The sequence below is a fragment of the Saccopteryx leptura genome, chromosome 2 (assembly GCF_036850995.1).
Source record: "Saccopteryx leptura isolate mSacLep1 chromosome 2, mSacLep1_pri_phased_curated, whole genome shotgun sequence".
Taxonomy (NCBI): Eukaryota; Metazoa; Chordata; class Mammalia; order Chiroptera; family Emballonuridae; genus Saccopteryx; species Saccopteryx leptura.
In genome coordinates this window covers 49,628,688-49,655,216 of record NC_089504.1, presented here as the reverse complement: position 1 = coordinate 49,655,216, position 26,529 = coordinate 49,628,688, and the positions used below count along the sequence as shown (strand labels likewise).

The following is a 26,529-nucleotide window of genomic DNA, read 5'->3' as shown; positions in this document are numbered from 1 at the left end:
GTGACACAGCAGAACACCCTTAAGTTCTGCTTCACCGAGCTCTCTCCCATGGTCCATGTCTAGCAACTGCTCCAGGAATCTCATGTCTCTTTCTGAAAACTTCAGGTACCTTTTATTTCTTCCACTTTTTGGGTGACTGTCTTTTTTCCTCTATTACTTCCTCCTTCATCTTGTCTCCTGAAGACAATTTGGTCAATTGAGGACTCGACCACCTGTCTCTTACTGTCTCCCAGATCAGTTCCCCAAAGGACCTGAATGCCAAGAAACTGCTTCCCTTTAGGAATGGGGTGGGTGGGTGAGGGGGGAAGGTCGTCAGTCCTTCCATTGGTTTTGTTCCTGATGCATGTTACCCATATGTTCATTTCTTCTTTGCTGCCACCTCCCATTTTTTGAATTGGGGACACACTATACTGAATGCCTTCTGATTGGCTTGTTTCACTTAATACTTAACAATGTATCACAGAGAATGTCTGTCTCAATACCTCTAAATTGATACTGTTTTTGACAATTGCCTCTAGTCTACATGAGAGTGCCATAATTAATTTAACCCTTTCTGCACCAGGAGGGGTTTATGTTTTTCTCCTTTTTTACTCTTGCAGGTAACCTGCATTGAAAAATCCTCCTACACTTTTGCTTCCTTGCACACTTAGAAGTTTTAACTTGGTGGGTCACAGAGGATGTGCATTTTGACAGCAGATTATGGGTGAGATGATTGTGAGCATTGAATGGGCTCTGTCCCTGTTATTTTTCTTCTTGACCAATTTTCATTGTTTTGATGTAAGAAAAACAGTTTTGGCCTGACCTGTGGTGGCGCAGTGGATAAAGCATCGACCTGGAAATGCTGAGGTCGCCGGTTCAAAACCCTGGGCTTGCCTGGTCAAGGCATATATGGGAGTTGATGCTTCCAGCTCCTCCCCCCCTTCTCTCTCTCTGTCTCTCTCTCCTCTCTCTTTCTCCTCTCTAAAATGAATAAATAAAATAAAATAAATAAATAAAATAAAATTAAATTAAAAAAAAAACAAACAACAACAAAAAAACAGTTTTCATTTATAGCTTAGGGGTAATAAGTAAAAACTGGAAGAGCTGTTTTTCTAAAACAATAACAGCCCTCCCCCCCAAAAAACAAACAAACAAACAAAAATCCTCAGTAAAATATTGTGTGGGGTACAAACACGACCGTTTTGGGAATGGTGGCTCTGAAGAAGAATGAGGCATTCCCCTCTACTAATCCATAGAAACCATCCTGCAGGCATTGGCCTGGCTGGGGTCTGAGGCACCGGGTGCCTGAAGGAGCAAGAGGAGCCGTGCAGATGCAGCGCCACCCAGTGGCCAGCCAGAGAGAATGGACTTGTTTGAAGACACAGGTGCAAACAAAACTCCTGGCAACTAGAAATGCGTAAGGGGTATTTTACTGGAGGCTAAAGTCCTACATGAACAGCAGGGAGATTGGAGCCAGTGACATTTGGGTTATTGTTAAAGTGACTCCATGTGTAGCTATAGGCTGGTGCCTGGGGCAACTCAGGTTACTGTTGCTTTTGAGTGAATTTGCATTTTATGCCTCACACTACCTACATATCTTAGAACAAGATAGTGACAATATAGCAGGGACAAGTCGTTCTCTAGGCAGTGTTTATCTGACTTCAGGGACCTCTACCATAACTCTGTGGTTCATAAGTTGGGAACCACTGAGATGGGATATTGAAAAACTGTGTGCAAATGAAATCATTAGCTCAATGTCAAAGGGGAGCATGTTCTTTAAAGGAATCCTGGGGCGAGTTCCATACCTAAGGAACACCCTGTGACTCCTACTCAAAATCCTAAAATGACTCCCCAATGTAACAAATAAACTTCTCTTTTTCCATAATAAGTCCCCACTGTATGACGAACCCTGTGTTGCAGCTCTGGCCGAGGCAGGGGCTGTCACCCCTATCAGAAAACAGTGTGCCTAGTTCGGCTGCTGCAGCTTGTCTTCATTTTCCCCCACCTCTCTGAAATACTACCTCTGACCTTTTAGTAATGTACTCCCTGCCATCTTTCAACACTCTCAACACCTTCTGCTCCAAGACCTTTTAGCCAACTTGGGCCTGGAATGAGTGACTTTTCCTTCTGTAAACTCTTGGCACTTCTTAAACTTGGTGCCGTACAATTGCTGCAGTCTCTGTTTTGGGGATGTCACTTTATCTTCTCAGGTAGGCTGAATTCTGGCAGTGATGCTTAATGTCTTCACAGCTCCTTGAAGGAAGATGCTAGATGCACAATAGTGTAATAAAGTTTAAAAACTAGCTGCATGATGAAAAAACTTAAGCCAGGTGTTTTTGTTTTTTTTTTTTTTCAAAATTGCATCTTCATATATTGGATCTACTTTAAGAAGATTTTAAAAGTCTCCTCTCTTACACACACACACACACACACACACACACACACACACACTCTGCTGGATACATGTCAGGCACACCCCTATTTGGCAGAGAGTGAAGAAGACTCCTTGGTTTTCTGGAGCTGGGAGCTGTGACAAATGGGCAGCCCAGGCTCTGTAGACGGACTTGTATAGCTCACCACCATGGCTTTGAAGATGCCTGTTTTCCCAGTTGTGCTGGCCAGATTGTCCTCTGCATTCTTACCAGTGCCCTAAAGAACTGTGTTAAAAGCTTACACAAATTTGGACACAGGTTAGAGGGGCACCGTCTTCTGCTTAGAATGGAGATGTATCCCTGTGAAAAGTATGCCCACGAATGTGGAAGATCAAGTCAGTTCCTCATCAAAAAGGAGCTAATCTGCCTGGATCTGGGCTTGGGACTGAGAGCACCTGGAAACTGCCTCCCACATTCTGGGACCTGGAGCACTGCTTAGGGAACGTTTGCTGGATGAGTGGTGTTCATACTTCTACTGGATTCAGTTTTGCTTCCACTTATTCTTCTGTGTATTGACTTTTTCTATATGAACAATGTTTTCCTGACCTCTGGGTTAAGAGGAATTATTTAATGCACACCAGCCAATGGGCAAACTGCTAACTGGTAGAAGTTCAGGGGATCTAATATTTTGGGAGGATTTATATCAATTACTTAACTGCCTGAATACCACGTTCCTTCATATTAGCTTTATAATGAGATGAGCTGGGTCTCATTTCTCCCAAGAAGACAGATTTATCCAAACTGTCTATATTTTAGCAGGTAGTACCACACTTCAGGTCTCAGAAACACATTTTAAATAATTCTTGCCATGTCATATATTTTAAATCTCATTAAAAAGCCATTTTCTTACTTTTAAAAATATGTGCACAATCTATTTTATGAAACCTATAACTAGTCTATGAAAAATTGATTATTTTTCCCCCACAGGGTTATGTTCAAATGATTTTCATTCTGCTCACCAAATGAAAAATCTAGTGTGCATTATGTCCTTGATCTTATTTCCTCCCTCTCATGAGTATAATCACCACTTTCCCAAGCAAAGAGGAAAGGGTTACTATGTTTGAGTAGCCACATGACTTCTTGTGGTGAGCAAAGGGGTTGGTACCTAGCGGAACTAGGAAGCGTGGATTTTCTTTTCAAATGCCTGATTTCCCTGTGCCTCCCTTCAGTCAGCTCCTCGTAAACTGGGTCAGAACGTAATGTGGCGGCTGGTCCGCCTACATACACATAGTGGCTGTAGTAGGTCACTATAGGACCCGACAAAGATGCAAAGAGAGCTTCATGCTCAAAGATGAGAATTATTCTGTCCTTTAGTTAGGATTTCTTTCTTTCTTTTTTATTTTTAATGAAAATGATGTGCCAGCATCCCCACTTATTTTGTCATAGAGTTCTCCGGCCCTCATTGCTACAAGCTGGTGATGACAGAGGCTGCCTTCCCACCGTGTACTCCCTCCCTGTTCCTCAGGCTCCGAATCAGGTGAGGGGACAGGGAGGGACGGAGTGCTGTCAGCGCTCACCTGTGCCCCAGTCCCTTCTGAACTCCTGCCCATCTACTCTTCCATCTGGGAGTCATGGATGTGTATTAAGCCCCCAGTACAGAGAATGGGGGAATTGGGCATCTCCTGGGAGTGACAGTGGAACAGAGGTCTCACCCATAACTAAGGTGGGAACGGAAACAGGCTTCTGAGCTGAGATAGTTGTATATACAGCCCTTGTTTTGCAAATACGGATGAAAAAGAAACACATAAAGGCTCAAGACACTGTTGCGATGCATTCTGAGTACAGGGGAATAGGAGAGTCTAGGGAGGTAGGATTTGCTAAGAAGAAGCAGGAAATGGGACATCGTGACATGAAAGTATGCCAGTGCCTGGTCTGATGAGAAAAAGACTGAAGTGACATGTGGAATGGAATAAGTGGAGGTAGGTGGGTGGGTAGAGTGGGGTTGAGAGGAAGATTATGGTGATATTTTGTAACCTTAGACATTTAAGGTGGGGCTGCGTCATGGACCGAGGTCACCAGCTTGAACGCGGGCTTATCTGGTTTGAGTGAGGCTCACCAGCTTGAACCCAAGGTTGCTGGCTTGAGCAAGGGGGTCACTCGGTCTGCTGTAGCCCCCCCCCCCAGTCAAAGCACATATGAGAAAGCAATCAATGAACAACTAAGGTGCTGCAATGAAGAATTGATGCTTCTCATCTGTGTCCCTTCCTATTTGTCCCTTTCTCTGTCTCTCTCTGTCTCTGTCACCCCCCAAATAAAATTGAGAAGTTGTCATATCTAATGGTTTTTAAACCTGTGCTCTGACGATATCCCCTTGGGGGCTGTCCTGGGGTGAGAGTCTGGGCGCAGCAGCCACTGGATGGATCTCAGGCCCCTGCTCCTCTCGGGCAGAGCCACTGCCCAATTTTACTTATTGAGCTGCCAGATAAGCTTTCTTTTCTTTTCTTGTTTCTTTTTTCTCTCTTTTCTTTTTCTTTTTTATTGTGGTAAAGAAATACAAAACCTAAACTTGACCATCTTAACCATTAAAGTGTTCAGTAGCATTAAGTATATTCACATTGTTGTGAAGCAGATCTCCAGAACTTTATCACCTTGTAAAACTGAAACGCAATACCCTTTAGATGAAATTCTCCTTCCCCCCTCCCCCCAGCTCTTGTTAACTAGCATCCTCCTTTCTGTTTCTCTGAATTTGGCTAGCCAAGAAGATCCCCCCACTCCCACAAAAAGAAAACAGTCATGCAGCTGAGAAGGTCTGAAGGCTACTGACCCGTCCTTCCTCCCGATCCTCCAGCTGGTGAGGAAACTGGGATCATGGAGGTCCTGGGAGTGTAAAGGGCAATATAGTGATGTGATGAACCCAGAGGTTCAAATTCTGGTTCTGATACTAACTCTGTGTGTGTGTGTGTGTGTGTGTGTGTGAGAGAGAGAGAGAGAGAGAGAGACAGAGAGAGAAAGAGAGAGAGAGAGAAAGAGAGAGAGAGAGAGAGACCGTGGGCAATTGGGCAGTTGATTTAACTTGGTGCTTAGTAATTCATCTGTTAAAGGGACATGATAATAATAGTATCTGCTTTTTGCTGTAAGGATTAAGTGTGGTAATCTGAATAGAGCACTTGGAGTAGGGCCTAGCACTTATGTATGTGTTTGCTATTATTTTTATTTATTTATTTATTTTTTGTATTTTTCTGAAGCTGGAAACGGGGAGAGACAGTCAGACAGACTCTCGCATGCGCCCAACCGGGATCCACCTGGCACGCCCACCAGGGGCGACGCTCTGCCCACCAGGGGGCGATGCTCTGCCCCTCCGGGGCGTTGCTCTGCTGCGACCAGAGCACTCTAGCGCCTGGGGCAGAGGCCAAGGAGCCATCCCCAGCACCCGGGCCATCTTTGCTCCAATGGAGCCTTGGCTACGGGAGGGGAAGAGAGAGACAGAGAGGAAGGGGGGGGGGTGGAGAAGCAAATGGACGCTTCTCCTATGTGCCCTGGCCAGGAATTGAACCCGGGTCCCTCGCACGCCAGGCCCGCTCTACCGCTGAGCCAACCGGCCAGGGCCTGTGTTTGCTATTATTGATGTTAAATGACTTCCTAGCATGACACAGCTCCTCCTAAGGAGAGCTGTTACTTTGAGCCCACCACCAGCGCCCGTGGTGCATGCCTTGTGAGTGCATTCCACTCAAGGCTGAATAGGTAGCTTTACTCGTGTGCTTTCCTCCTGCACGTCCCTATTTCTCATCTGGGGCATGCCATTGATCTTGGCGGATGCCCCATCAATATCTTAATCCTCAAGGGGAAAATAAATCAGGACATACTGTACAGCACAAGAAGGATGGTTTTCCTATGACACCAATTCAACAAATATTTACTGAAGGCTTCTGATGTGAAGGCACTTGTTTAGGTGGTAGCGACACAGAATGAACAAACCAGGCCGAAGCTCTTCTCACAGAGCTGTGCTCTCCTGGGGCAAGCCTTTGCAATGCAGCCCTCCTACTGAATGGAATGCTTTTCTTGGGCTCATCTAGTCCAGGAAGATGAAAGGTTTGCATACAAATACTCAAGTTTGGAAATGAACACTCTCGACTTACTGCTAGTAGTGCCTTTTGAAAAAATGGTTTATAAAAATAGATACTAAAAATGGTGCAGAAATACTGGGGCTCTCCGGTTGAGACTATTTTTCAGATACAAAATTTCCGAATCACTTTATCTCCAGTGCTTCTTCCAGGGTTGTGCTTACAGGACAGTCCATCTTATTTAGAAGTTGACGAGGACAGCAGACAGCGTATTTTACTGGTGCTTCCATTAGATGTTAGAAAGGGATGTGGGATTCCACCTGCCTGCGCCCCCCTCCTGGGCTCATCTTCCTTCCCTAATATGAGCAGATGACATTCAGACACAGAGGAAGCTGAAGCAGGCATGGTGGGGTTGGGACTATTCTTACTTGCGGGGAAAATAGGAATTGTCCTCAAAGTAGGGTGCACTGAAGTCCATCTGTCACAGGCTTGGGACAGTCCAGCTAGGAAGAATGGGCCTGCCACTCCCCCGTGCCATGTGCATCACAGGTATTGCTAAAAAATACAGATTTTGTCTCCTGGGAGCCTACAAATGTGCCATTTATAGGTGCTTCCCAACTCAGCACTTCTGGGCTGCTGCCAGTCAGTCAAGGTTGGCAGGTGACAGGCGACCCATGTACCACCAGGAATGGCCGGGACTGATATGGTGGCCCTGAAGCCATCAGACCCAGACACTGGCAGCCAGGGCCAATTGTTTGTTGCCCACCATTATCTGCACTTCTTTCCTGCTCAGCACCTCCAATTTTGTTCAGGCAGGGTGGAGATCCCTCGATCGTAGAAAATGGTGGTCTCCCTTCCAGCCCTAAGGGGGGATGGATCAGGAAGGTGCAGGCCAGTTGTAATAATCCTACTTTCCTTTGGCTGGCCTCCCTTGCACCTCTAAGTGACCATGGGATATTGGCCAATGAGCCTGGTGGCAGTTTCGAGGAAAGACTAAAAACAAAAGAAAACTATCCCAGGTAAAAAGACAGAGCCTTATGAGAAGAAAGCGCTCCTGCCCATCTCTTCCTTCCAGCATGGAGCACTGTTGTGAGGACACGTGCCTGGAGCAGTAGTAGATAATATACATCCCTGAGTTTAAAACAAAACAAAACAAAACAAAACATAAAAGAATCAGAGAATTAATTGAAGCTCTGATATTGGCAGGCTATCATCCAAACTGGACTGCTGCTCCTAGATTTCCTGATACGTTACAATTTGATGTCTTTATCACATCAGCCTATGCTAGTTGAGTTGTCTGTGACTGGAGACTGTCTTCGTCTTTGAGGTCAGGTGCCTGCATTGTATATAGATTTTCATAATTGCAACTGTTATGTAACCAAGGGGGCACATGGCATAAATGTACTGAATCATCTGTGATTTCTGACTCAGGCTCATTGAACTTTACTGCAGAGGCAAAACTTTAGAGAACATCTAATCCCAGGTTTTCCACAGTAGGTTCTATGGACCTGCAGGCTTATGACACTTCCACCCAGGAAGGTTCCATGACCAGTGAAGTTTGGGAACACCCTCCTACCGTACCCCTTTCTTAGAGAGGAGCAAGTTCTGTGTCTATAGTGCTGTCTAGTCTGTCATTGCCTCTGTTCAGGACCTGTAGCTTGCTTGCCTGGACCTGGTGGACGTCCTTTTCCTGGTATCCCCCCCCCCCCACTTTCCATTATCCCTATTCTCTCGCTCTTTTTAATGAGAGTTTTTATTTTTTATTTATTTTATTTTTAAAACAATATTTTTTCTTTTCTTTTTTTTTCTTACAGAGACAGAGAGAGAGTCAGAGAGGGATAGATAGGGACAGACAGATAGGAATGGAGAGAGATGAGAAGCATCAATCATCAGTTTTTTGTTACGACACCTTAGTTGTTCATTGATTGCTTTCTCATATGTGCCTTGACCGGGGAACTACAGCAGACCAAGTAACCCCTTGCTCCAGCCAGCGACCTTGGGTCCAAGCTGGTGAGCTTTGCTCAAACCAGATGAGCCCGCGCTCAAGCTGGCGACCTCAGGGTCTTGAACCTGGGTCCTTCCGCATCCCAGTCTGACGCTTTATCCACTGCGCCACCGCCTGGTCAGGCTTTGCTTTTCAATTACAGTTGACATACAATATTATTTTAGTTTCAGGTGCACAAGCTAGTGATTAGACACTTACACCTCATGAAGTGATCACTATGATAAGTCTAGTGCCCATCTGACACCATACGTTATTACAATTTTATTGACTATAGCCCCTATGCTTTACTTTACATCCCATGAGTGTCTTGTAACTGCCAATTTGTATTTCTCAATCCCTCCACCTTTTCCCACCCATTTCTTTAATCTCTTTGATGTCTCTTTCATGTTGCCTCCATTCACAGGTGCGCGCATGCTCTGTGCTGGCACCTTTCCCGTTACTGGGCACACGGCAATAGACACAACAGAAGACGCATCCTCATGGAGCTTATATTCTCTTGGTGGGAGCTGTAGAGTGTAGAACAAAGGAAAACACGCCATCTATGCGGGAGTAAGAGCTGTGGAGGAAGACCAGTCAGGAAAGGGCGAGGAGGTACAACTTTGAAGGGAGTGTCAGGAAAGGCCTTTGTGCGAAGGTGACATTTAGGTAGGGGCCTGAGGGTGGGTGACGATATCTGAAGAAATACTTCCCAGGAAGAGAGAATAGCCTGTGTAAAATTCTGAGGTGGGAGAGACGTCTGGTGTGTTTGCAGAAGAGTGAGAAGAAGAGAGTGGAGTGGAGGGGAGCCAGCCGGGGAGTGGTGGCCAGCCACGTGATGGCGTCTCAACCCCTGCAGGGACTTGGTTGTGCTCTGAGTAAGGTGGGAGGTTTTGAGAGGAGGAGGGATGTTACAGACATATACTGTATTTCCCTGTGTATAAGACACGCCGTTTAAAAAAATTGGGGGTCTAAAAACTGGGTGCGCCTTATATACACTGCTTGTAGATTTTTTTTTTTACTTGCATTTCCTTCTCTTTTGCTCTTGTTTCTGCGCTCATTGTTGAAGACAGTGATTCGTCATCAGACACAGATGAGGACAAGCTAATGGATGGGAGTTTTGACAGTGATGAGTTGTATGAATTTTATGATAAATAAAACTTGAGTTCAATAACTTCATGTAATACATTTTTTTTTTTTTTTAAATTTCAGGCCCCCAATTTAAGGTGCTTCTTATACATGGGAGCATCTTATACATGGGGAAATACAGTATATCTTGCCATGATGAGAGTAGATCACGGGGGTGGCACAGGAAGGGAAGAAGTGACCCATTAGCAGGTCAGTGTAATAATCCAGCTAAGAGGAGGTCACAGCTTGGACCAGGGCATTTACAGGGGAAAAGTGATAACTAACTGGATTCTGGATGTATTTTGATAGTATGGACAGGATATCATGGCAAATCAGATGTAGTTATGTGAAAGAGAATGGAGTCAAGGGTGATGCTGGGCTCCCCTCCACCAAACTAAGCAACTGGATGGATGGAGCTGCTTTTTACTATGATGGGAAGAATGTGGGAAGAGCAGGTTTGGGGCAGAAACAGGAGGACAAGGTAAAGTTGAAATGTCTGTTAAACATGTCTGTGAAGATATTTAGTATTAATAATCTCTCATATATAACCTGTTATAATGCACGTCTGGATTTCAGAGACAAGCTGCAGGCTGAAGATCTGCCCTTGGATGTCGTCAGCAACTACATCAGACTTAGTGCAGTGAGATTGCATGAGAATACCTAGGGGCGAGCAGAGGTGGAGAAGAGAGATGGTGCAAGGGCCGAATCCTGGGAGGTTTCCGAGTTTATGGATCAGGGGGTGAGTCGGCCCCTGAGAAGGAGCAGCCGGGGTAAGGGGAAGGTTGTAAAGTGCTGTGAGCTGAGGAAGATATTTTCAGGATAGCATGATCACTTGGGTCACATGCTGCTGGTTGGTCAAGTAGGATAAAGATTGGAAAGAGAGGAGTTGCTAAATTACTCCATAGCATTAGTGTGTTGGCATCCGTCTTGCTTGGTCAAGTGCCCTGCAGGGACCTTAAGCTGACACTAGCCCTTTCATGAACTTGTGTGTCCTAGAGAACAGCCCACACAATCACAAGTGAGTGAAGGTTCCTGATATGACATCCCTAATAGCCCTTGTGATCAGTAATCTCCCATGTCTTGCAAGGCCTTCTCCTGTGTGCCCTTGGATAGGACCCCTGTGAAGCTCACCCAAACCTTGCTCTTTTTGTTTGAACTCACTAGTCTGGCTTTAGTCCAGGAATATCAAAGCACTCTATCCCAGGTCCTGCCTCTCCCTGCACCCTGCCTTGGCTTCCACATGTGGTCCCTTGGACTGTGCTATATACTGCCACTAGGACCTGTGAGGAATCAACTTCTCTACATTTTTTTTATGGTTTGTTCTTGATCCAGGATTCACCAACTGGTGCCCTGTGCTCCATCTAACAAATGCTAATTTAACAAAGTCATAACAAGAAGTCAAAAATGGAGTTGACGGAAGTTCTGGTGGAGGGGTGGGGGTAGAAGTCAGAGTGGAGCAGAGAGGAAGGACAGCAAGTACAGACAACTCTTGGAGGGAGTTTCCTCAAAGGGGATAGAGAATGAGGACATAGCTGAAGGAGATGGGGGTCCAAGAAGAGAGAGTATTCTGTCAAAGCAAAAATTTTACTGGACAAGGCTAAACATGCAAGGGAGGTTTTACTCAAGGCTGTTGCAATAGAGTTGAGGCACTAGAACTCATCTGAGCTCAACTCTGCTGAAGAAGGGGGTGTTAGGACTTCTAAGGGCTGTGGTGTGAGTGAGATGTAGGTGAGCCATGCCTGCTAATTGACTTTACCCAAAGGAATAGTCAACTTCTCATATCACTATAATAGGAGGTAGTTTTGCAACTTGGAGCAAGGTGCCTCCTGAGGTCAGGCTCCACCCTGCCATAGAAACTGGGTGATGAGGATGGTAAGTTCTCCTTTGATTGCTTTGCAAGAGATGACTCCCAGGTCTTTGAGAAAGATGGTCCTGGGTTGCAAAACTGACAAGAAGCTTTTAAAAAGACTTATGTACATGTCAAAGGGGTGGGGAAAGGATTCACAATTATAAATTTTCTAAAGATGCTCTGAGAAAACGAAGGTCAGAGACCTAGAGTCGGGAAGACTCTTGCCTAAAGTTCAAGCAAGCTTAAGGCCATCTTGGTCAATTTCTAAAACAAAGATACAGTATCTTTCTAGATAAAATTTCTGATGTCTACAGGAAAATCAAGACTGCTCTCAGTGCTCTGGAGTTTGCCCCTCCATGTGGTGCTCGCAGTCTGAGGGCCAGTGGCTTTACCCACTCTGTAGCTGTCACCACGCATGAGATTGTGCATATCCAGGTGGGCCATTGTGGCAATCAGATTGGCACTAAGTTTTGGGATGTCATCAGTGATGAGCATGGGATCGATCCCACTGGCAATTACCATGGAGACAGTAACGTGCAGCTGGAATCAATGTGTACTACAATGAAGGTGCCGGTGACACATATGTAGCTCGGGCTGTCCTGGTGGATCTGGAGCCAGGCATGATCAACTTGGTCAGGTGTGGACCATTCGGCAAGATCTTCAGCTTGGACAACTTCATGTTTGGTCAGAGTGGGACTGGGCAAGGGGCCGTTACTCAGATGGAACTGAACTGATAGGCTCAGTCCTGGACATGGTGAGGAGGGAGTCAGAAAGCTGTGACTATCTGCAGGGCTTCCAGCTGATGCACATGCTGGGGGTGGCACTGGGTCAGGGAGATCCCGGAGGAGTCCCCAGACTGCATCATGAGCACCTATAGCAGGGGTCCCCAAACTTTTTACACAGGAGGCCAGTTCACTGTCCCTCAGACGGTTGGAGGGCCGGACTATAAAAAAAACTATGAACAAATCCCTATGCACACTGCACATATCTTATTTTAAAGTAAAAAAACAAAATGGGAACAAATACAATATTTAAAATAAAGAACAAGTAAATTTATTTATTTATTTATTTATTTATTTATTATTATTTTTTAAATAATTTTATTTTTTTAATGGCGTGACATCAATAAATCAGGATACATATATTCAAAGATAACAAGTCCAGGTTATCTTGTCATTCAATTATGTTGCATACCCATCACCCAAAGTCAGATTGTCCTCTGTCACCTTCTATCTAGTTTTCTTTGTGCCCCTCCCCACCCCCTATCCCTCTCCCATTCCCCCCTCCCCCCCGTAACCACTACACTCTTATCAATGTCTCTTAGTTTCACTTTTATGTCCCACCTACGTATGGAATAATGCAGTTCTTGGTTTTTTCTGATTTACTTATTTCGCTTCGTATCATGTTATCAAGATCCCAACATTTTGCTGTAAATGTTCCGATGTCATCATTTCTTATGGCTGAGTAGTATTCCATAGTGTATATGTGCCACATCTTCTTTATCCAGTCATCTATTGATGGGCTTTTGGTTGTTTCCATGTCCTGGCCACTGTGAACAATGCTGCAATAAACATGGGGCTACATGTGTCTTTACGTATCAATGTTTCTGAGTTTTTGGGGTATATACCCAGTAGAGGGATTGCTGGGTCATAAGGTAGTTCCATTTTCAGGTTTTGAGGAACCACCATACTTTCTTCCATAATGGTTGTACTACTTTACATTCCCACCAACAGTGGATGAGGGTTCCTTTTTCTCCACAGCCTCTCCAACATTTGCTATTACCCGTCTTGCTAATGACAGCTAATTGAACAGGTGTGAGGTGGTATCTCATTGCCATTTTGATTTGCATTTCTCTAATAGCTAAAGAAGATGAGCATCTTTTCATATATCTGTTGGCCATTTGTATTTCTTCCTGGGAGAAGTGTCTGTTCATATCCTCTTCCCATTTTTTTATTGGATTGGTTGTTTGTTTGTTGTTGAGTTTTATGAGTTCTTTGTATATTTTGGATATTAGGCCCTTATCTGAGCTGTTGTTTGAAAATATCATTTCCCATTTAGTTGGCTGTCTGTTTATTTTGTTATCAGTTTCTCTTGCTGAGCAAAAACTTCTTAGTCTGATGTAGTCCCATTCATTAATTTTTGCCTTCACTTCTCTTGCCTGTGGAGTCAAATTCATAAAATGCTCTTTAAAACCCAGGTCCATGAGTGAGTACCTATATCTTCTTCTATGTACTTAATTGTTTCAGGTCTTATGTTTAGATCTTTGATCCATTTTGAGTTAATTTTAGTACAGGGGGACACTGTAGTCCAGTTTCATTCTTTTGCATGTGGCTTTCCAGTTTTCCCAGCACCATTTATTGAAGAGGCTTTCTTTTCTCCATTGTGTGTTGTTGGCCCCTTTATCAAAAATTATTTGACTATATATATGTGGTTTTATTTCTGGACTTTCTATTCTGTGCCATTGGTCTGAGTGTCTATTTTTCTGCCAATACCATGCTGTTTTGATTGTCGTGGCCCTATAATAGAGTTTGAAGTCAGGTATTGTAATGCCCCCAGCTTCATTCTTTTTCTTTAGGATTGCTTTGGCTATTCGGGTTTTTTTATAGTTCCATATAAATCTGATGATTTTTTGCTCTATTTCTTTAAAAAACATCATTGGAAGTTTGATGGGAATTGCATTAAATTTGTATATTGCTTTGGGTAATATAGCCATCTTGATTATATTTATTCTTCCTAGCCAAGAACAAGGTATATTCTTCCATCTCATTATATCTTTTTCGATTTCCCTTAACAATGGTTTATAGTTTCATTATATAAGTCCTTTACATTCTTTGTTATGTTTATTCCTAAGTATTTTATTTTTTTTGTTGCAATCGTGAAGGGGATTATTCTTTTGAGTTCATTCTCAATTGTTTCATTGTTGGCATATAGAAAGGCTATTGACTTCTGTATGTTAATTTTGTATCCTGCGACCTTACTGTATTGACTTATTGTTTCTAGTAGTCTTTTTGTGGATTCTTTGGGGTTTTCGATGTATAGGATCATATCATCTGCAAAAAGTGATACCTTTACTTCTTCTTTTCTGATATGGATGCCTTTTGTTTCTTTGTCTTGTCTGATTGTTCTGGCTAGAACCTCTAGTACCACATTAAATAAGAGTGGAGAGAGTGGACAACCCTGTCTTGTTCCTGATTTAAGGGGGAAAGCCTTCAGTTTAGTGCCATTTAATATGATGTTAGCTGATGGTTTATCATATATGGCCTTTATCATGTTGAGATATTTTCCTTCTATACCCATTTTGTTGAGAGTCTTAAACATAAAATTGTGTTGTATTTTATCAAAAGCCTTTTCTGCATCTATTGACAAGATCATGTGGTTTTTGTTCTTTGTTTTGTTGATATGGTGTATTACGTTAACTGTTTTACGTATGTTGAACCATCCTTGAGATTCTGGGATGAATCCCACTTGATCATGATGTATTATTTTTTTAATATGTTGTTGTATTCGATTTGCTATTATTTTGTTTAGTATTTTAGCATCTGTATTCATTAGAGATATTGGTCTGTAGTTTTCTTTTTTTGTGCCATCCTTGCCTGGTTTTGGTATGAGGGTTATGTTGGCCTCATAAAATGTGTTTGGAAGTGTTGCTTCTTCTTCAATTTTTTGGAAGACTTTCAGTAGAATAGGAACCAAGTCTTCTTTGAATGTTTGATAAAATTCGCTGGTATAGCCGTCAGGGCCTGGACTTTTATTTTTGGGGAGGTTTTTAATGGTTTTTTTCTATTTCTTCTCTACTGATAGGTCTGTTTAGGCTTTCTGCTTCTTCTTGACTCAGTCTAGGAAGGTTGTATTGTTCTAGGAATTTATCCATTTCTTCTAGGTTGTTGAATTTAGTGGCATAAAGTTTTTCATAGTATTCTACAATAATTCTTTGTATATCTACGGTGTCCATGGTGATTTCTCCTCTTTCATTTTGGATTTTGTTTATATGAGTTCTTTCTCTTTTTTCCTTGGTAAGTCTTGCCAAGGGTTTGTCAATTTTGTTGATCTTTTCAAAGAACCAGCTCCTTGTTCTATTAATTTTTTCTATAGTTTTTCTGTTCTCTAATTCATTTATTTCTGCTCTGATTTTTATTATCTCCTTTCTTTGGCTGGTTTTGGGTTGTCTTTGTTCTTCTTTTTCTAGTTCCTTAAGGTGGGAAGTTAAGTGGTTCACTTGGGCTCTCTCTTTTTTGTTCATATATGCCTGAAGTGATATGAACTTCCCTCTTATCACTGCTTTTGCTGCATCCCATAGATTCTGATATGTCGTATTGTCATTTTCATTAGTCTGTATATATCTTTTGATCTCTTCACTTATTTCTTTTTGACCCATTCATTTTTTAAAAGTATGTTGTTTAGTTTCCACATTTTTGTGGGATTTTTTTCCTCTTTTTTGCAGTTGAATTCTAGTTTCAAGGCTTTATGATCAGAAAATATGCTTGGTACAACTTCGATTTTTCTGAATTTGCTGATGTTGTTTTTGTGGCCCAACATATGGTCAATTCTTGAGAATGATCCATGTACACTGGAGAAAAATGTATACTCTGTCACTTTGGGATGAAATGTCCTGTAGATGTCTATCATATCCAGGTGCTCTAGTGTTTTGTTTAAGGCCACTATGTCTTTGTTGATTCTCTGTTTGGATGACCGATCTAGAGCCATCAGCGGTGTATTGAGGTCTCCAAGTATGATTGTATTTTTGTCAGTTTTTGTTTTAAGATCAATAAGTAGCTGTCTTATATATTTTGGTGCTCCTTGGTTTGGTGCATATATATTAAGAATTGTTATGTCTTCTTGATTCAGTGTCCCCTTAGCCATTATGAAATGGCCATTTTTGTCTCTGAGTACTTTTCCTGTCTTGTAGTCAGCATTATCCGATATGAGTATTGCTACACCTGCTTTTTTTTGGATGTTATTTGCTTGGAGTATTGTTTTCCAGCCTTTCACTTTGAATTTGTTTTTATCCTTGTTACTTAGATGAGTTTCCTGTAGGCAGCATACAGTTGGATTTTCTTTTTTAATCCATTCTGCTACTCTGTGCCTTTTTATTGGTGAGTTTAATCTGTTGACATTTAGTGTAATTATTGACATTTGTGAGTTCCCTATTGCCATTTTATATCTTGCTTTCTGTTAGTTTTGTGTCTTGTTTGATCCTTCTCTTTCGTTTTTCTATCTTTTGTTTTTATTTGGTTGTATTCCATACATCTTTCCTCTGTTGCTATCTCTTTTATCTCATGTGCTTCTGTGGTGGTTTTTTCAATGGTGGTTACCTTTGAGTAATGAAAAGGGTCCCTACCCTGTTCATTGTAGTGAACCATTTTGTGAGTACTTTTGCACTCCATGGTCCTTTGCTACTGTTAATCTCCATCTTCTCCCCCCCCCCCTTTCTTTTTGTTGTTGTCACAGTTTAAATTTGGTTTTATTGTGTTCTTCTTGGAGCTTTTACTTGTGGCTCTGTTTTTTTTTTGTTCTTTGTATCTGATTGGAGAACCCCCTTTAGTAATTCCTGGAGTGGGGGTTTTCTGATGATAAATTCCCTCATCTTTTCTGTATCTGTGAATGTTTTTATTTCTCCTTCATATTTGAAGGATAGCTTTGATGGGTATAGTATTCATGGCTGAAAGTTCCTCTCTTTCAGGACTTTAAATATTGGGGTCCACTCTCTTCTAGCTTGTAGAGTTTCTGCTGAGAAATTTGATGATAATCTAATGGGCCTTCCTTTATATGTTGTATTCTTCTTTTCCCTGGCTGCCTTGAGAAATTTTTCTTTGCCATTGGTTTGTGTCAATTTTATTATGATATGCCTTGGAGTAGGTTTGTTAGGGTTAAGAAAACTCGGAGCTCTGTTTGCTTCTTGAACTTGAGGCTTTAGTTCTTTCCACAGGCTTGGGAAGTTCTCATCTATTATTTGTTTGAGTATGTTCTCCATTCCATTTTCTCTCTCTTCTCCCTCTGATATACCTATTATTCTTATGTTATTCTTTTTGATGGAGTCAGATAATTCTTGTAGGGCTATCTCATTTTTTTTAATTTTTGAGTCTCTTTCTTCTTCTCCCTGTTGTACCTCAAGTTGCTTGTCTTCTATTTCACTAATCCTCTCTTCTATCTGACCTGTTCTATTAACTAAGCTTGTTACTTCGTCTTTCAGCTCGTGAATTGAGTTTTTCATCTCTGTTTGATTTGTTTTTATAGTTTCAATTTCCTTGGACATATATTCTTTGTGTTCATTGAGTTGTTTTCTGAGCTCCCTAAATTGCCTTTCTGTGTTTTCTTGTATATCTCTGAGTATTTTTAGGATTTCTATCTTGAATTCTCTGTCATTTAACTCCAAGGTTTCCAATATATTAAATTTTTTCTCCATAGATTTTTCCTCATCTATCTGTGTTACCTCTCTTTCTTTTGTATCCATGATATTCGATTTTCTCTACCTTAATGGCATCTGAGGGTGGTTTTGTTGATAGTATTACTGAGATTTAATAAAGAATAAAAAGTTAAAAAAAATAAAAAATTGAAAAGAGTTGTTTTTTTTAAAAAAAATTAATAATGAAATAAGGAAAAATAAAATAAAATAAAAATTTTAAAAAAGGAAATTATTCCCCCCCCTCCTTTTTTCCTCTCCTCTCCTCTCCCCTCTTTCTTGAGAAAATCTTGTGGTGAACTGTGAATTATAACAAACAATGCCTGTGATGGAAGGCCTGAATTGAGGAAAAGTAATAAAGGGGCAAAAAAAAGAAAAAAAAGGGGGTATGGACCCACAAAAAGCAAATAAGGAAAAAATTTGGGTCAAGAATAAAATAATTTGCTTTTAGGTGTTGATTGTCTAAGAGTTATGATGAGAGGAATAAGAGGAAAACAGAAAAATGGGGGGACAAATTAAAAAATTACTATTGTATTTAGTGGAACAAGAACTAGATAAAATGGAGAGCCAGGGATGGGAGCACTGCTAGTGAGTTAAAAAGGTGAAGTAAAAACCCCCCAAAATGCCACAAACATAAGTTTGAGTCCCAGATAAGATAATTTGTTTGTTATTGAGGTTTGAATGAGAGGAGATGTAAAGGAGAAAGGAAGAAACTAATATAGAGGGAGAAAAGAAAGAGAGAGAGAGAGAAAAAAAGAGGGAACCACTAAAAGAAGAAAAAAGAAAGGAGAGAGAATGAGAGAGTTAAGGGTTTTGGAGTGCAACCCTCATAGAGAGAAAGGAAGAGAAGAGAAAAGATAATGGGAGATGTAACACTTATGGGTAGTGTAGTTCAAGGAGAGGAGAGAGTAAGACCGGCAGAGAGTTAATCGGCCAAATTGGAGGAGGAAAAAAGGTATCAAGAATGAAGATAAGAGAAACAGACGAACAAATATAATAAAATGGGATAGGTTATAAAGTCTGCAGATTATTCTTGATTTTGAGAGGTTATCTTCTTGCTTTTTCTTTTCTCTCCCTCTTCCTGGTCGGTGACTCTGTACCCCGGGTTCTGCCCCTTTGGCACGCTCAGGTAGAGGTTTGCAGTTGATAAGTCTCTATGGCAATGTCATGTATTGTGCTTTAGTCTCATTGGCAGTTGAGGTTCATTAGCATTTATAGGCTCTGACAGTGAGAGAGTCCGTGTTCCTGGAGCCTTTCTCCTAGTCTTTCCTTCCTCAATTAGTAGCCTGATAATCCAGCTATGGGGTTGCTGCTGCCTCTGCCTGGATAGTAAGAGGCTCAAAGAGCTGGCAACTCCCCACTCTATTTCCACTCAGCACAGGGCTCTGGGTAAGGCTCAGTCAGTCAGAGCTGCTAGCATAATCAGGTGGGCTTTCCACCCACTCAAAGACCTCTGGCTCTGCCACTCTGTCTGGTAACACAGGTGGGCGCCCACTTCCGGGGCGCTTGGAGGAAACTCTCACTCACTACCTGCGTGTGCAGATCAGGATATCCGGCCAGCAGTCTCACGCTCTGAGTGAAACTCCCAACCGCATGGAAAATTTCCAGCGTTGGAATTGGCTCTCGCTCCGTCCCCGTGCGCGGCTTTTGCAAGGCGCTGGGGCGGCCCGAGATTCCGCTTTGGCCCACACAAAGGCCCCTGACTCTGCCCCTCTGTGCAATAACACAGGCGTGCACTGCCGAGGTACTCAGAGGAATCTCTCACTCACTATCTGCGTGCGCGCGCAGACCAGAATATGAGGCCGGCCGCGTTTCCCTCTGAGTGAAACCCCCACCAGCACGGAAAATTTCCACTGTTGGAATTAGTTCTCGCTCCCTCCTGTGCGCAGCTTTCCCAGGGCGCTGGGGCTGCCCAGAGATTCTGCTTTCGGCCCACAGAAAGGCCTCTGACTCTGCCTCTCTGCGGGGTAACACGGGCACCCACTCCCAGGGCTTAGGAAGAAATCTCTCGCCCACTAACTGCGTGTGCGCCGACCAGGAGATCGGGTAAAATGGCTGCCCCGCTTGTCTTTCTTTGTTTGGGTTTGGCACGAGTGTTAGCTTGTATTGCCCGGGTTGCCACAGGATCAGTTTTTCCTCGGCTTGGATCTCCGTGCCACAGCCTGGTTTGGCCGTTTGTGCCGTGGCCTGGATCTATTCACCCCCTTTGCCCGCCTCAGTTTCTATATTCACAGTTACCAGAGAAAGCCGCCCTGTTTAGGTTAGTGAGGAAGGCAGAGCATTTCTTACTCCCTAATTCCTTTGGGGTTTGGTTATATATTTAGCCAGTTTTTCACTCGACCATACCTTCGGGTGTATTGCGAAGCATCTGGAGGCTCCAAGTATAGGTTTTTCTGTTTCTGGTTGAAGATCTTGTTGAGTTTTGGGGGAGATTTATCGGTATCGCTTCCTACCCTGCCATTACTCCAAGTAAATTTAAATCAACAAACTGATCAGTATTTCAATGGGAACTATGCTCCTCTCACTGACCACCAATGAAAGAGGTGCCCCTTCTGGAAGTGCGGCGGGGGCTGGATAAATGGCCGCGGGGGCTGGATAAATGTCCTCAGGGGTCACATGCAGCCCAAGGGCCGTAGTTTGGGGACCCCTGACCTACAGCGTCATGCCCTCTCCTAAGATGTCTGACATGGTGGTTGAGTCCTACAACACCACCCTCTCCATCCACCAGCTGGTGGAAAACACACATGAGACCTATGCCATTGACAATGAGGTCCTGCATGACATTTACTTCCATGTACTGAAATGGGCCAATGCCAGGTGCGGAGACCTCAGCCACCTGGTGTCGTCTACCATGAGTGGGGTCACCACCTACCAGCGCTTCCTGGGCCAGCTGAACACAGACCTGCGCAAGCTGGTGGTGAACACGGTGCCCTTCCCACGCTTGCATTTCTTCATCCCCAGCCTCACCCCCCTGACCAGCCAGGACAGCCAACAGTCAGGAGTACCAGGTCCTGACAGTGCCTGAACTTACCCAGCAGATGTTCCACTCCAAGAACACGACGGCCACCTGCACCCCCCCGCCACAGCCTCTACTTGACAGTGGCTGCTATCTTCCGGGGCCACATGTCCATGAAAGAGGTGGAGGAACAGATGCTCAGGGTGCAGAACAAGAACAGCAGCTACTTTGTGCAGTGGATTCCTGACAATGTGATGACGGCCGTGTGCGACATTGCGCTCCGAGGCCTGAGGCTGGCAGCCGCCTTCATCGCCAACAACGCGGTCATCCAGGAGCCGTTCAAGAGCATCTCAGAGCAGTTCACCCACACGTTCTGGCACAAGGCCTTTCCGCGCTGGTACACGGGCGAGGGCATGGACTAGACAGAGTTCACAGAGGCTAAGAGCAACGTGAACGACCTGGTGTCTGAGTACCAGCAATGCAAGGAAGCCATGGCCTATTAAGAGAAGGAGTTCAATGAAGAGGGAGGTGAGGATGAGGCTTAAGAACTTCTCAAATATATGTATTCTTAGTGAACTTTGTTTTCCTCAATCAAGCATGGTCCTTCTATTTGTATACTATATGCTCAGGTTTGCCTCTGTCAGAAACTCACACTGTTGATGCAATCATGAGGAACTCCTCTAAAATTACAGTCTTGTCTAAGATATCCTAATTTAAAATCATATGTCAGAGAGAGAGAGAGAGAGAGAGAGAGAGAGAGAGAGAAACCTCCTTCTTAGTCTGTCTCTGCTGCTATATCTGTAGCCACCCTGCCTTTTCCTGAGGCCTACCGATGCCCGGTACTTCCGGCTGTGCCTGGGCCAGTTTAGAAAGTGTTGTGCAGCCTTACCTTCTCCTAGCTGGTCCTCTATCTTTAGTTACCCTTCAGAGCTCTCCCTTTCTAGGCTCACCTCTCTCCTCCCCTCCTCGGTGGGACAACTCTCCTCCAGGGGAATGATGCTTCCTTCCTGTGTCGGTCCCCAGAGTCTACGCTGCACTGATGGCACTGTCTCTGCTTTCAGGGCCTCAGTTGATTTTTGAGTTTCCCCGAGGGCACAAGCATATTTTATTCGTGTTACTGGTTCTGCTTAAAGAAAAATGCTTGGTTCCTGGTAAGCACAGGGAGTGAGATACGATGTGTATAATGTTTCAGAGGACCTGTCGTCCTTTCCTCCTAAAAACATAGATCTCATCAGCTAGGGAAAAAGCACAGAGCATTTTATTCATAACACTTGGCATGATCTGCAGCTAGTGTTTATTTTGAGTACAGGTCTTACAGCCGTTTGCACTGCCTGAGACGTATGAGTGATATAAAGGGAATGATTGCCTGTGTTTCTGCTTAATGGCAAGAATTTGATTCCGAGAATGTACGCAGCCAAACTAGGACCATACTGCATAATTTCGTGGGTAAAATGCACTTGTTGAGGTCTCAGGAGTAGGAGGCCTCAACTACTGTATAGATGCTGGGTAAAGCAGTTCATAAAATGATTCCTATTTTTAGGTCACATGGGAATACATCCAGAGAGGTCGTGTCAACGTCAATCGGCTCCATTCCCCAGCTGCGTGAGATGTGGAGGAGAGTGTGGCACTCTGATTGCAGATTGACAGATTGGCTTAATATCAACTCGAGAGAGAGCTTCAACTCTGGGGTTGCTGGATTAAGTAATAACAGCATTGCAGATGCTAACGGTTGGGGTTCGACAGGAGTTTTTGTGGGGTATGGAGTCTTAGGGTTCAACTCTGGAGCCCGTGAGAAGAGCTGATTCATTCATCTGTTACTCTGCTGGGGGCTCTCTGTGATTATAGCTTCAGACCTCTGAATGGGGCTAAAGAGGAGGGAGGGAAACTTTAGAATTAGCAGGAGAAAACGAATATGAAGACAAAAAGCAATAAGTGGTCATGGAGCTGCCAAGAGCGAAGGTGGTAACGAGACAGAATTAGTTCTTCCTGACAACTTGAAATTGCCTGCAACATTATAAACATCAATCAGCCTGTGAAAAGCAGACTCACAGTGACCACTGGATGGTGTGATGTTTGCAATTTGTCTGGACACAAATTTAGAGAAGCCAGAGGGTTTTAACCTAATACCCAGCTTTTGGCTTGTACAGAGCTTTTAAAGAGAAGGCTCAAAATTAGCTTCAAGTAGAGTTATTTTTTCTCCAGGCATCTTAAAATCAGTAGAACCAAAATTAGTTGATTACTCATTTCTCCAACCTAATATTTATTGCTTTTTTGCTGTTCTAACAATGTTACTATAAGAAGTCTTAGAAAAAGAAGTTTCAGTGTCTTGTTTACTACTGAATAAAGCTTTCTGAATTGCTTCTCTGCTTTTTTTCTTCTTTATCAGCAAACTGGGGGTGGGGGGGGAGGGGAGAAAATATCAATTGCCTTCCAAAATTCTTCTGGCTGGTAGAGGAGAGTCTAACAAACAGAGGTTGCTAGGGTACTTCTGTCTGTAACACTTAGTTTGTATTATGCTAAGGTGACAGCTCCCTTCCTTTAAGCAGGTTTTCCTCTTATTTCTTTTCTAGAGAAAGGGAGAGAGAGAGGGAGGGAGAGAGGGAAAGGGAGAGGGAGGAGAGAGAGTGAGGAGCATTCATTCATAGTTGCTTCACTTTAAGCTGTTCATTGATTGCTTCTTGTACATGCCTTGATGGGGGTGGGTGGCTCAAGGGGAGACAGTGACCCCTTGCTCCCACCAGCAACCTTGAGATCATGTTGATCCCACACTCAGTGACTCCATGCTCAAGCTGGTGACCTTGGGTTTCCAACTGGAGACTTCAGCATTCCTGGGTGATGCTCTACCCACTGCGCAGTCTCTGGTCAGGCAGTAGGTTTCTCTATCTGAATTCCTTTAGGCAGGTAATGGGGAGGGCCCATCAAAAAGTTTCTTTTTGAGTCTTTTTTTTTTTTTTTTTTTTTTAGTGAGAGGCAGGGAGGGAGAGAGAGAGACTCCCACATGCACCCTGACCGGGCTCCACCTGGCAACCCCCATCTGGGTCGGATGCTCTGCCCATCTGGGACCACTGCTGTATTGTTCGGCAACCGAGCTATTTTAGCACTTGAGATGAGGCCATGGAACTATCCTTGAACCATTCAAGCCAAGGCTACAGGAAATGGTGGGGGGGGGGGGAGAGAGAGAGAGAGAGAGAGAGAGAGAGGAGAGAGAGAAGAGGCAGGGGTAGAGAAGCAGATGGTTGCTTCTCCTGTGTGCCCTGACCAGGAATCTAACCCAGGACTTCCACATGCTGAGCCAATACACTACCGTTGAGCCAATTGGCCATGGCCGAGCCTTTTGTTTATTAAAAATAACCAGCTTAGCCTGACCAGGCTGTGACGCAGTAGATAGAGCATTGGACTGGGACACAGAGGACCCAGGTTCAAAATCCCAAGGTTGCCAGCTTGAGCACGTGCTCATTTGGGCTTACCAGCTTGAGCATGGGCTCACCAGCTTGAGTGTGGGGTCACTGGCTTGAGCATGGAATCATAGACATGACCCCATGGTTGCTGGCTTAGGCAGAGGGTCACTCGCTCTGCTGTAGTCCTCCGGTCAAGGCACATGAAAGGGCAATCAATGAACAATTAAGGAGCTACAACGAAGAATTGATGCTTCTCATCTCTCTCCCTTCCTGTCTGTCTGTCCCTATCTGTCCCTCCTCTGTCTATCTCTCTGTCTCTGTCAGAAAAAACAAAAACAACAACTTAAAATAATATCCCAAAGGTATATTTTGGGATAGCAACTCTGCTTTTCCATTATTGTAATCCTTAAAATTCTGAATGAGTGTAAGACATTTTTAGCCTACTAAATTCATTTTCCTAACAGATGTGGATGCTAAACATACAGAAACTTCTCAAGGAGTTTCAGTCTCTAGGGAGAGGCAGATGAGTCCATCTGCAGTTAGAAGAGGTGCAGAGAGGTGTTTGTATTGTGGTGGCTGTCTTGGCAGTGCAGAAATTGTCTGTAGCTGCTAACTGTATCCCCAGAATCTGGCACATTGATAGAGTGCCAGATTTTTCTCCAGAGTTAAAAAAAGCTTCCCAAGAAGTAATTGGGTTGAGAAAGGGAGTTCCAGACATAGGAGCAAACAAGTACAAAGTCCCAAGATTATGAACAAATCTGCAGGTATTACATGATGGCCAGGTAGGGCTGCAGCAGGTAAAGGTGCTAATCAGGATAGGCTCAGATCATGGAGGGCCTGGGGTTGAAGAGCGCCCTCTGAAGGCTGTGTGGAGCTATGAACGTTTGCACACAGCAGGTGCTCACACCTGAATGAGTGAATGGAAGGACTTTAAGCTAGGGAGACCCCAGGTTAGATTTGTGTCTTATATTCTCCTGCTATTATGAGAAATGTTCTGGAAGGAATGGGTCTGGAAGAAGTTGAGAAAGCCTGGTATAGAATGAGAAAGTCATTAGAAAGCTCACAAGGTTGCAAATTTACTGAAACTACAATTGTAATGTAAAGAGAAAATGTAGTTTCTTAAACTTGCCTATAGCTGATCTAATATTTTTCAAGAGCCCCACTTTACTGATTCAAAAAAAAATTATTGCTAGTTAGTCTACGGTGGTTTAGAACTTGGTATGATTCAATAATTGTAAAAAGTTCCTTTAGAAAGCGATCAGTGTTTTGAGGATAATTACAATACTCTCTCCTTCCCTACATTCCAAGATGTTCTCCAACTTAGTATCTGAGTTTGTGGAAAGACAGGACTCACGAGACTTCATATGATGTCACAGAGCCCAGAAAATTCTTTGAAGAGCTCGGGGGCACTGCTGTGTTGAAGGAACCGTCATCCCCAGGTTTTCAACCCAGAGGGGCTCAATATTTTTGTTCACATATTTGCGTTCCATATAATATTTTATTTGAAGAAAAGTATTGTTCTTCAAAAAACAAAACAAAATGAAAAACAAAAACCAACCCCCTCCCCAAAAAAACTTTGGAAAACCACTGATCTGAAACACCCCTGAGGCCATCCACACTGGGATGTAAATGAAACACCTGGATTGCTGTCCTGTAACATACCAAAGCATTTTTATGTGCATCATGACATTTGTATTTAGGTTTTGTTCCTGCAAATTGGGCTGCCCAAATCTCTTAGTCATGTCCAATTTTGTCATCATCGTGTAGATGTGGATAAAATCTTTCCATCATGGTCAATGTGTTTTTACAAATGTAGCAATTTCTCATTGAAAACTGCCCTCCTAAGGAACTATAATAGATTTCATGGTTCTCCAACTAAGAGGGAAGGTGCTAACTAGCCATATGGCTCAAAGTACACCATTACAGTAACTGCTTCCCTCTGAGGAATAAAGAGATGGTATTACAGCCTGAAAATTCCCTTTTAACACCAATAAAAAGAAATTTTCACACTTGTTTTATGAATAAAATTTCTTCAGCAAATCTTTCTGTGTGGCTGAATCTCTGCTGTTTCACCTGTGAGACTGGAGGACCGCTAGATGAGAGAAAGGTTGAAGAGGACTGAAAGGGCTTATGATGAGGAGTTAATAATAATGTCAAGAATTATAAACATAATAGCAGTCAGTATTTTTTGAGCACCTGCTATGTTCTAAGCATTACTCTGAGCACTTCTTGCTCATTAACCCGAACCCTCACCATAGCTCTCCAAATTAGTGCTAAGACAGGGACCCCTTGCTCAAGCCAGTGACCTTGGGCTGAAGCCAGTGACTTTGGGATCATGTTGATGACCCCACATTCAAGCTGGCAACCTCAGGGTTTTTCGAACCTGGGACCTTAGCATTCCAGAT

At 43.3% G+C, this 26,529-nt stretch overlaps 1 pseudogene; it reads left to right on the top strand.

Moving 5' to 3' along the window:
• LOC136391332 (tubulin beta-2A chain-like) overlaps nucleotides 1-21,271 on the top strand; it is a 33,141-nt pseudogene extending 11,870 nt beyond the window's left edge.
• Nucleotides 21,272-26,529: the final 5,258 nt, after the last annotated feature.